The following is a 13,052-nucleotide window of genomic DNA, read 5'->3' on the forward strand; positions in this document are numbered from 1 at the left end:
TTTAATGAGAATTTAGTGGGAATTTACTGAGTTATTTACTGGCAATTTACTTGGAATTTACTGAGTAATTTACTGATAATTTACTAGGAATTCATTGAGTAATTCATTGAGAATTTACTGGGAATGTACTCTGTAATTTATTGAGAATTTACTGACAATTTACGGGGAATTTATTGGGAATTTAATCAGTAATTTATTGAGAATTTACCTGGAATTTACTGAGTAATTTAATGAGAATTTGTTAGGAATTTATTGAGTAATTTACTGAGAATGTAAAGGGAATTTACTTAGTAAATTACTGAAAATTTACTAAGTAATTTACTAGGAATTTATTGAGTAATTTACTGAGAATGTAGAGGGAATTTACTTAATAAATTACTGAAAATTTACTAAGTAATTTACTAAGAATTTATTGAATAATTTACTGGGAATTTAGTGGGTATTTTACTGGAAATTTACTGAGTAATTTAATTACAATTTACTGGGAATTTACTCATTAATTTAATGCGAAATTACTATGAATTTACTGAGAATTTATTGAGTATTTTCTAGGAATTTATTGAGTATTTACTGGAAATTTAATGAGTAATTTCCTTATAATTTACAAAGAATTTTCTAAGTAATTTAATAAGAATTTACTGAGAATTTACTGTGTAATACCCCTGTCCCGTAATATGTTAATTGGTCCTTAATAAGATGTGATTATGTGTTTGTTATGGTTTTGTATGCCATTATGTGAAAATATGTGGTTTTGAATTTCTATCTGTTCACCGTAGGAATATCTGTTTGATTTTACCACTTCGGAAATTAAATTGGAGGCCTTATCGGCCACAGAACCCGAAATTGATTACGCCATTGTGGTCGGCATAATTTTTAGAGCCTACGGTGAAATTTAATTAGAAATTGATTCGGGTCAGATTAAGTTGATTAAATTGATGAATTAGAGCCCAATTACCTTATTAATATTATATTGGCCTTAGTGGGTTTTGTTGTTAAGTCACTACACTCTCCATCCTCTCTTCTTCATTTCATTTGGCTGAATTTGGGACTCAAAATAAAGAGAGAGAGAGCCGGCTATAGAGAGAGAGAAGGAGAGAATTGTGTAATTTTTGGCTCAAGCTTGGGAAATTGGGGATTTAGCTCAAGATTTGGCTAGAGCTTGGGTGTTTAAGGCTCCTAGGTGAGTAAATTCATGAGATTGAACTTGTGATTTTGTGAATTAAAGATTTATTGGTGATCAAGAACAAGAGCTGTGCTATAATTGATGAATTTGAAGCTAATGTGCACATGTATGTGTAAGATCACCATGATTTTGCATAATCATGCATGTATTAAGTTGAATATGGAAATAAAGGTGTTAAATCTTACATGCAAGCATGTTTTTGTTGAGCTCCATGAGAATGAGCACCATTTGCATTATTTGGAATGAAAATGAAGTCAAGATTAGCATGCATGTTGAATAATTAAAGATAGGAGCTTTGGAATGCATGAATGTGTATGATAGAATTGAGCTTGAATTAAATTGAGCCATGCATGTATTTGATTTATGAAATTGGGCTCCATGAAGATGTATTTTGGTGTTTATACCATGTTAGTACAAGTATATGTGAAATTGGAGCCACCAAAAGCATGAAATGACGGTTTGAATGTTGAAGGGAGCTCAAGAACACAATCTGGAAAACCCAGAATTTTGATGTCCGCTCGAGCGGGGAACCTGACGCTCGAGCGGAGAAATCGAGCTCCCAGCATTTTCTGCAGACATGGTTCCCGCTCGAGCGGGGAAGTTGACGCTCGAGCGGGGAGCTATGTAGACAGGCAGTCCGCTCGAGCGGCCGAGTTCACGCTCGAGCTGGAATTGAAGGCAACCAGTACTTTTGCAGACCTAAGGGTCCGCTCGAGCGGGGACCCTATTTTCTGAAATCCTGTTTTTGCATTTTGTGTTCTGTTTTCCGTTCTCTTTCACTTGCAAGCATTCTTAGGCTTATGTTAAGCATTGTAAATGAGCTAATGAGATAAGAATAAAGCCTAAAAGAGGAATATGTGAATTAAGGAACGGATTGAATTGTTAATGACCCCTTTTGTGTTCATGGAATGTGTAGGGTCAAGCTCCAGGGCGAATCCACAAGCCAATCACTGTGAGTAATATCAATATTTGAAAGCTTATCAATGTCCAATTGTTATTCCCTTATAAACTTTATGAATTGTTAGTTGGGAATGGACCAAAGGTCGTTTTGATAAGAATGAATGGGCCGAAGGCCGTTTTGACATGAATGAATGGGCCGAAGGCCGTTTTGATAAGAATGAATGGGCCGAAGGCCGTTTTGACATGAATGAATGGGCCAAAGGCCGTTTTGATAAGAATGAATGGGCCGAAGGCCGTTTTGATAAGAATGAATGGGCCGAAGGCCGTTTTGATAAGAATGAATGGGCCGAAGGCCGTTTTGACATGAATGAATGGGCCGAAGGCCGTTTTGATAAGAATGAATGGGCCTTGATAAGAATGAATGGGCCGAAGGCCGTTTTGACATGAATGAATGGGCCAAAGGCCGTTTTGATAAGAATGAATGGGCCGAAGGCCGTTTTGATAAGAATGAATGGGCCGAAGGCCGTTTTGACATGAATGAATGGGCCAAAGGCCGTTTTGATAAGAATGAATGGGCCGAAGGCCGTTTTGATAAGAATGAATGGGCTGAAGGCCGTTTCGACATGAATGAATGGGCCGAAGGCCGTTTTGACATGAATGGAAATCTGAATGGGCCAAAGGCCAGAATGGTTGAAACTACAGTTACTTGATTTGAATTTTGTACAGTTATATATATATATTGTTAAGTAGAAGTATGAATTGGGCCCAAGGCCGTTTGGAGCATGTTGTTCTACATTTTGTTATGTAATTGTCATGTTTGATATTATTCACTGGGCGATCGCTCACGCTCATTCATGTGTTTGTAGGTGAGCCAAGAGAAGCACAACCCAGCCCCAGTGAAGCCTGCTAGGAACAACACGAGTTTTGGGAGAGTCAACCTTGTGCCTCACACATGAGGCCATCCTTGCCCTTTTTGTATGTACTTATGTTTTGTCTTGTTGGCAAGGGCCTAGTGTATGTCTGTACATAGTCTGTTATAGGTTGACTCGTTTTGGATGATCCTGTCTGTAATGAATTTTGTCAAACTGTACTTTCGATGTGGGTTATTAACGTATCCGAGTATGGTCTGTTTGATGTGCATATAAGCACGGCTCTATGGACAAAGTTTTAAATTTTGCTTCCCTTTTGGCCCCTTTACTCTGATGTGATAAGTCTGTTTTGGTTTGAGGCCGTAGGTAATCTTAGGATTACTGGCCGGTTGCGTCCTTAACCCATGGGGGCGGGTTCGGGTCGTGACAGAGTGGTATCAGAGCACGAGTTAATAACTCACACACTTGTCCAAAAGAGCAATAAGCGTCTAGAAAAGATCTAGGATGCATTCACGTGATAAGTAGAAATCTGAAAGCATCAAGAATATGTTTAAGTGTTTCGGTATGAACAGTCATGTGCTATAATTTGTAAATTGCTTGCATGGTAAACCTTTGGAATACGTATGCTCTCTGGTGTATGCATACTTGTGAATCTCTGTATTAAGTATAAAGCTATGTTTGATATAAATGAATGATTTCCTAAATTCTCCTTGAACATAATTGTGGTATCCTTAGCGGAGGCCCTCACCCAGGGGATATAATACTGTGACTTATGGTCATAAAGCCCTAGCCCGGGGGAAATAATACCGTGGCACAGGCCCTCGCCCGGGGGAAATAATACCGTGGCCTATGTAAGAGATATGTTGATATGCTTGACCAACATGATATGTCACGCTAAAAGAAGTACCACACATGATTCGAAATGAGATATAAATTGTTACACTAATGTGTACAACAAGTTTGTTTTGTTATAATGCACATACATGAAAAGTTGTTTATGTGCATTCAATTCTGCCTACGGGTGTCTATTTGAAATATGAACATGATTTGAGTATATAATTACTTAGTAAATGTTCAGCATGCGATATTTGATAAATATGCAATTATCTGTTACGTAAGTGATCAATTGCGTACGATATATGAAAGGAGAATATAACAATGTGCCTATGTGCGAATGTACTCATGTGATTTTGTGTTTAATTTCGTATTGGGCATCCCAGTATTCGGTAAAGTTTGATAAGAATTGTGTAGAGTATGGGCAAGTTAAGGGCATACGGGTTGGAAGGTTCTTCCACAGCCCGACTTGATAGTCCGGAAAGAGTAGTACAAGAATTGGCAGAGATCTTGAGACAACAGCGTCAGTTGCCGCTACGGCAAGAACCTTTGCCACCACCAGTGTGAGAAACACCGAGGAGTTTAGACTTCTGGGGCTCGTTATAGATATGGTAAAATGGACCATACGGCAAGGAACTGTCCCCGGATTGAATGAAATGTGAATGAATCCTCTGCCTTGGCTAAATCCGTACCAGTGGTAGGAATTGCTACTCAGGATGGAGTAATCACACTCATCCTAGAAAGCACTCAGAATGTTGTAACCATTATCCCAGGTATCTATACTGTTTACAAATGAATGCTTATGTGTTGATTGATTCTGAATTAGTACGTTTGTACGTCTTCGCTTGGGATATCATTTGATTCGGATCGGCATATATTTCATATCTGCTGCATGTGTATCTAGATTGGTTAGACCCACATGATCGAGACTGTATTCATTGGAGGTATATGTCCCGTTTGGGAGATTTGTGAAATACGTTTTGGGGTATTGATTGACTATGCACATGCACATGTATCTATCTACACCTATGCTCAGGGTGATTTATTATGCTACCGTCTTCAATGACTAAACCACTGGGATTATGATTCTGAAATCGTGTGACCAAGTTGAGCGCCCTAAATGATAAACTCTATAATTGTGAGACCATATATTTTGATTGGTAGAAAGTTGACTGGGTGATGTGACTAATTTGGAACTTTTGCATAACAATCCCATACTATGTGTACCCGAGGAACTTTGTATAATGTATTACTGTGCACCATGTTCTTGCATATAAGGCTTATTTGGGAACTGCTATACTGATTATGATACGTACCTCCTGATATGAACACTTGCATGCTTATGTAACTATACCTGAACTCATGTGGACAATACCGTATTGTACGTAATTTGAAACACTTTGATATGAACAGTTGTGATGAATGACTCCGATTTGACTTGGAGAACTGATGAACTTAGGGCAGTTAAGAAACTATCAACCGTGTACCTAAGCAAACGAAGTATGCCTTACAGAACCGAATGTGCCCTGTTTGAGAAAATTGTTATCTGATTCGATCCGATAGAACCTTTGCCTGATATTGTTCCGATGGAACCCTCATTTGATATAATTTGATGGAGCCCTTGTTTGATCTAATCTGACAAGACCTTTGCTTGGGTTGATTGATAAGAACCTCTATCTAAGTTGATTCTGAAAAAGGGGGTTAAGAATTGTCTATAAATAAATAGCCAGATTATTCTTGGCAGAAAAAACTGATAGGCCCAAAACTTGAATTCATTTGGGATACTTGACTTATTTGAAAGACCTTTTGGGGGCTATCAACAGATTGATCTAACTATGAATGTCGTTGAGAATCAATCCCCAACTATTGAGGACATATGTGTTAAAAATGAACCGAATTGTACAAACCCCGTGATTGGGTGTCGTAAGGAGTGTTGTTCCATTTTGTTGTTTGACGCTATGGGAACCGATGACGGTAGATTGATTTGATTTTGAGCAGTATTGAACTTTTGTCTTTGACTGATCAGAACATGTTTTGTAAGGGAGAGTGGTTGCTTCAGTATTATCAGATTTTGGGAAAATCAGGTTATAGTGAATGGTGTTGTGTTGCTTTGATGACATTCTTAGAGTGTCCTTTCGTGCTAGGGGACGTTAAGCCTATGTAGCACCTTTGATTGAGATACCTTTTGCCACCGACGGTTTCGTACGGGTGGGTTTGACTAATCGATCTGGAATCGGCCACCGACGGTCGCGAACGGGTGTGCTTCGATTCCGAGACGATTATTCCTTTGTTTTGTTCGGAATGTCATCCTTTGGTATTATGTAAATGTTTTAACATCCAAGGAGCTTTGAAAAACCCTGATTGTCCGGAAATGCGCGAATTCAGTACGTCTTGTGAATAACCACCCAGTGTCATTATATTCTGTGAGTGGAACCTTGAGAATGTGTGAATTGTGTTTGGCATGCGATCGACTCCTTTGATAACGCCTTTGACATCATGGGGATTTACGTATATGGATTGCCTTATTGAATTGTGAATTGCAAATTGTAAACTGTTGAATGAACTGAGAATACGTGTATTCTATTAGAGGTCGATTGCCTCAGTGTTGTTGTATTTTACAATTGGTACTATGGGGATGTACGGACTATATGCGTTGTATGGGTAATTGCCTCAATGCTACCTTTGTTGGTTAGGGAATCAGTGTCTGGATCCACTTTGAATTTCTGAAGACTTTTGATTGACCTTGGATAACTGTGATGCGTCACTAGACTGAATACCGAATTGGATTGTGAATCGTGGAATTATTGAAGAATGAATTGAACTTTCGTGACACGGAATAAACCGAACTTCTGTGATAAAGTTAGCTGACATTGAAATAAATATGTTGGTGACCTACCTTGAAGAGGTCAGTTGGTGAATATGTCTAAATATTTTTTTGGTGCCAACAGGTCGAAGTTGAATTTTAGATAGTGGCGGGACTACTTCAACCTCTCTCCATTTTGGAATGGAAATGGGAATAGGTGGCTACGAATTTCGTTGTGGGGCTACCTTGAGCACCCAAGGTATAAGGCCCATTTGGGCTATTGTAGGTAAAGTTATTGAAGTTGCCCATTTCTCCCTATAAAATTTTGTATGATGCTTGTAGACTAGCCACTGTTTACATCGATAAGATCGTTCGTTTACATGGGGTCCCAGTATCTATTGTTTAGACAGAAATTCTAAAATGTGTTTGAATTCTGAAAAGCCTTCAAGAGGCAATGGGGGCTCAGCTTCTGTTCTGTTATGTTACCCGGATCCGGAGGTTCCTTTATGGAACTGGTTATTCGTGACCCCACGTGCATATGTTCTGTTCTACTCTGTTCCGTTCTGATCTGTTAATGCTAATGGACGTATCACGTAAACTTAATCATGACTTATGATTTCTGTGTATGATCTGGACGAATTATGAATTTGTTACGAAACTGAATTATGATTCGGCGTTACTTTCCATCCGTAAATTGATGTACAGTCAGAAGGAACCTTTTTGATTCTGGAGGGAATGCTCCAAATGTATGTTTTAGATTTCCAAGGTAGTTGGGGGAATCCATCCATCATTGGCAAACTTTGTCTACGACAGTAGCTTGCGCTCTAGTTTGGTGTGACACCATACAAGTCTTGTATGGAGGAAAAGTTGAGTCTTTGACTGATTGAGAGCAGAGTGTTGCTCGATTTTGAGACTAAGCAGCTAACTACCAAAAGGGTTGGAACCATTGAATAAAAAGTGTTCCGAATTGTGCCTGACTAAAGGTGAATTAAGTTTGGAGGACCAAACTTCCTAAAGGGGGGAAGACTGTAATACCCCTGTCCCGTAATATGTTAATTGGTCCTTAATAAGATGTGATTATGTGTTTGTTATGGTTTTGTATGCCATTATGTGAAAATATGTGGTTTTGAATTTCTATCTGTTCACCGTAGGAATATCTGTTTGATTTTACCACTTCGGAAATTAAATTGGAGGCCTTATCGGCCACAGAACCCGAAATTGATTACGCCATTGTGGTCGGCATAATTTTTAGAGCCTACGGTGAAATTTAATTAGAAATTGATTCGGGTCAGATTAAGTTGATTAAATTGATGAATTAGAGCCCAATTACCTTATTAATATTATATTGGCCTTAGTGGGTTTTGTTGTTAAGTCACTACACTCTCCATCCTCTCTTCTTCATTTCATTTGGCTGAATTTGGGACTCAAAATAAAGAGAGAGAGAGAGCCGGCTATAGAGAGAGAGAAGGAGAGAATTGTGTAATTTTTGGCTCAAGCTTGGGAAATTGGGGATTTAGCTCAAGATTTGGCTAGAGCTTAGGTGTTTAAGGCTCCTAGGTGAGTAAATTCATGAGATTGAACTTGTGATTTTGTGAATTAAAGATTTATTGGTGATCAAGAACAAGAGCTGTGCTATAATTGATGAATTTGAAGCTAATGTGCACATGTATGTGTAAGATCACCATGATTTTGCATAATCATGCATGTATTAAGTTGAATATGGAAATAAAGGTGTTAAATCTTACATGCAAGCATGTTTTTGTTGAGCTCCATGAGAATGAGCACCATTTGCATTATTTGGAATGAAAATGAAGTCAAGATTAGCATGCATGTTGAATAATTAAAGATAGGAGCTTTGGAATGCATGAATGTGTATGATAGAATTGAGCTTGAATTAAATTGAGCCATGCATGTATTTGATTTATGAAATTGGGCTCCATGAAGATGTATTTTGGTGTTTATACCATGTTAGTACAAGTATATGTGAAATTGGAGCCACCAAAAGCATGAAATGACGGTTTGAATGTTGAAGGGAGCTCAAGAACACAATCTGGAAAACCCAGAATTTTGATGTCCGCTCGAGCGGGGAACCTGACGCTCGAGCGGAGAAATCGAGCTCCCAGCATTTTCTGCAGACATGGTTCCCGCTCGAGCGGGGAAGTTGACGCTCGAGCGGGGAGCTATGTAGACAGGCAGTCCGCTTGAGCGGCCGAGTTCACGCTCGAGCTGGAATTGAAGGCAACCAGTACTTTTGCAGACCTAAGGGTCCGCTCGAGCGGGGACCCTATTTTCTGAAATCCTGTTTTTGCATTTTGTGTTCTGTTTTCCGTTCTCTTTCACTTGCAAGCATTCTTAGGCTTATGTTAAGCATTGTAAATGAGCTAATGAGATAAGAATAAAGCCTAAAAGAGGAATATGTGAATTAAGGAACGGATTGAATTGTTAATGACCCCTTTTGTGTTCATGGAATGTGTAGGGTCAAGCTCCAGGGCGAATCCACAAGCCAATCACTGTGAGTAATATCAATATTTGAAAGCTTATCAATGTCCAATTGTTATTCCCTTATAAACTTTATGAATTGTTAGTTGGGAATGGACCAAAGGTCGTTTTGATAAGAATGAATGGGCCGAAGGCCGTTTTGACATGAATGAATGGGCCGAAGGCCGTTTTGATAAGAATGAATGGGCCGAAGGCCGTTTTGACATGAATGAATGGGCCAAAGGCCGTTTTGATAAGAATGAATGGGCCGAAGGCCGTTTTGATAAGAATGAATGGGCCGAAGGCCGTTTTGATAAGAATGAATGGGCCGAAGGCCGTTTTGACATGAATGAATGGGCCGAAGGCCGTTTTGATAAGAATGAATGGGCCTTGATAAGAATGAATGGGCCGAAGGCCGTTTTGACATGAATGAATGGGCCAAAGGCCGTTTTGATAAGAATGAATGGGCCGAAGGCCGTTTTGATAAGAATGAATGGGCCGAAGGCCGTTTTGACATGAATGAATGGGCCAAAGGCCGTTTTGATAAGAATGAATGGGCCGAAGGCCGTTTTGATAAGAATGAATGGGCCGAAGGCCGTTTCGACATGAATGAATGGGCCGAAGGCCGTTTTGACATGAATGGAAATCTGAATGGGCCAAAGGCCAGAATGGTTGAAACTACAGTTACTTGATTTGAATTTTGTACAGTTATATATATATATTGTTAAGTAGAAGTATGAATTGGGCCCAAGGCCGTTTGGAGCATGTTGTTCTACATTTTGTTATGTAATTGTCATGTTTGATATTATTCACTGGGCGATCGCTCACGCTCATTCATGTGTTTGTAGGTGAGCCAAGAGAAGCACAACCCAGCCCCAGTGAAGCCTGCTAGGAACAACACGAGTTTTGGGAGAGTCAACCTTGTGCCTCACACATGAGGCCATCCTTGCCCTTTTTGTATGTACTTATGTTTTGTCTTGTTGGCAAGGGCCTAGTGTATGTCTGTACATAGTCTGTTATAGGTTGACTCGTTTTGGATGATCCTGTCTGTAATGAATTTTGTCAAACTGTACTTTCGATGTGGGTTATTAACGTATCCGAGTATGGTCTGTTTGATGTGCATATAAGCACGGCTCTATGGACAAAGTTTTAAATTTTGCTTCCCTTTTGGCCCCTTTACTCTGATGTGATAAGTCTGTTTTGGTTTGAGGCCGTAGGTAATCTTAGGATTACTGGCCGGTTGCGTCCTTAACCCATGGGGGCGGGTTCGGGTCGTGACATACTGAGTAATTTAATCAGAATTTACTGGGAATTTATTGAGTAATTTAATAAGAATTTACTGGAAATTTACTAAGTAATTTACTGAGAATTTACAGGGAATTTGCTGAGTAATTTATCGAGAATTTACTGAGAATTTGCTGAGAATTTTCTGTGTAATTTATTGAGAATTTACTTGAATTTACTAGGAATTTAATGAGTAATTTATTGAGAATTTACTAAGAGTTTACTCCAAAATTTACTGAGAATTTACTAAAAATTTATTCAGTAATTAATTGGAATTTACTGAGTAATTTACTAAGAATTAATTTGGAATTTAGTGAGAATTTACTGGGAATTTACTGAGTAATTTACAGAGAAGTTACTGGGAATTCACTCTGTAATTTACTGAGTAATTTACTGGGAATTTCCTGAGTAATTTACTGAGAATTTATTGGAAATTTACTCAATAATTTTCTGAGAAGTTACTCGGAATATACTGAGTAATTTAATGAGAATTTTCTGGAATTTTAATGAGTCATTTAATGAAAATTTAATATGAATTTACTGAGAATTTTACTGAGAATTTACTCGGAATGTACTGGAATTTACTCAGTATTTTACTGAGAATTTACTGGGAATTTACTAAGTAATTTACAGAGAATTTAGTGGTAGTTTACTCAGTAATTTACTGAGAATTTACTTGGAATTTAGTAAGTAATTTACTGAGAATTTATTGAGAATTTACTGAGTAATTTACAAGGAATTTACTGTGTATTTTACTAGGAATTTATAGAGGAATTTACTCATTGATTTACTGAGAAATTACTTGGAATTTACTCGGAATTTACTGAGTAATTTATTGAGAATTTACTGAGTAATTTAATGAGAATTTTTTGGAAATTTAATAAGTAATTTAATGTGAATTTACTGAGAATTTACAGGAAATTTACTAAGAATTTACTCGGAATGTACTTGGAATTTACTCAGTAATTTACTGAGAATTTACTGGGAATTTACTAAGTAATTTACAGAGAATTTACTGGGAATTTACTCAGTAATTTACTGAGAATTTAGTTGGAATTTAGTGAGCAATTTATTGAGAATTTATTAGGAATTTATTGAGTAATTTATTAGGAATTTACTGAGTATTTTACTAAAAATTTACTGAAAATTTTCTGAGTAATTACTTCGAATTTACTCAGTAATTTACTGAGAATTTCTTTGGAATTTACTGAGTAATTTACTGAGAATTTACTCGAAATTTACTGAGTAATTTAATAAGAATTTACAAGGAATTTACTGAGCAATTTAATGGAAATTTACTGAGTAATTTAATGAGAATTTACTGAGTAATTTTTTGAGAATTTAATGGGAATTTACACAGTAATTTAATGAGAATTTATTGGGAATTTACTGAGTAATTTACTGAGAATTTACTGAAAATTTACTGGGAATTTACTGAGAATTTAATGAAAATTTACTGAGTAATTTACTAAGAATTTACTGGGAATTTACTGAGTAATTTATGGGGAATTTACTGGGAATTCACTGAGTAATTTACAAAGAATTTACTTAGAATGTAATGAGAATTTATTGAGAATTTACTGTGTAATTTACTGAGAATTTTCTTGTAATTTATTGAGAATTTATTGGGAATTTAATCAATAATTTACTGAGAATTTACTTTGAAATTACTGAGTAATTTATTGAGAATTTAATGGGAATTTACTCAGTAATTTACTGAGAATTTAGTGGGAATTTATTGAGTAATTTATTGAGAATTTACTTGGAATTATTTGAGTAATTTACTAAGAATTTGCTGGGAATTTACTGAGTATTTTACTGAGAATTTACTTGGAATTTGCTGAGTAATTTAATGAGAATTTACTGGAAATTTACAAAATAATTTCCTGAGAATTATTTAGAATTTACTAGGAATTTACTAAGAATTAACTAGGAATTTAATGAAAATTTACGGGGAATTTACTGAGTAATTTGAGGAGAATTTATTGAGAATTTACTTGGAATTTACACAGTAATTAAATGAGAATTTGCTGGGAATTTACTGAGGAATTTTCTGAGTAATTTACTGAGAATTTACTATGAATTTATTGAGAATTTACTCAGTAATTTACTGAGAATTTACTGAGAATTTAATGAGTAATTTACAAAGAATTTAATGGGAATTTATTGAGTAACTAACAGAGAATTTACTAAGAATTTAAAAGGAATTTACTCAGTAATTTACTAGGAATTTACTGAGTAACTTACTCTGTCTTTTACATTGTAATTTACTGAGAATTTACTGGGAATTTAATCAGTAATTTACTAATAATTTGCTGAGTAATTTAACGAGAATTTACTAAGAATTTTCTGGAAATATACTGAGAATTTACTCAGTAATTTACTGAAAATTTACTGGGAATTTACTTGTAATTTACTGAGAATTTACCGAGAATTTCTGAGTAATTTACTTAGAATTTACTGAGTATTTTTGGGAATTTTTTGAGTAATTTAATTAGAATTTACTGGAAATTTACTGAGAATTTTCTGGGAATTTATTGAGTAGTTTACTGAGAATTTACTGGGAATTTACTGAGTAATTTACTAGGAATTTACTGAGAATTTACTGGGAATTTATTCAGTAATTTATTGAGAATTTACTTGGAATTTACTGAGTAACTTAATTAGAATTTATTGGGAATTTACTTAGAATTTGCAGGAA

The sequence above is a fragment of the Camellia sinensis genome, chromosome 2 (genome assembly GCF_055761805.1).
Source record: "Camellia sinensis isolate YWXY chromosome 2, ASM5576180v1, whole genome shotgun sequence".
Lineage (NCBI taxonomy): Eukaryota > Viridiplantae > Streptophyta > Magnoliopsida > Ericales > Theaceae > Camellia > Camellia sinensis.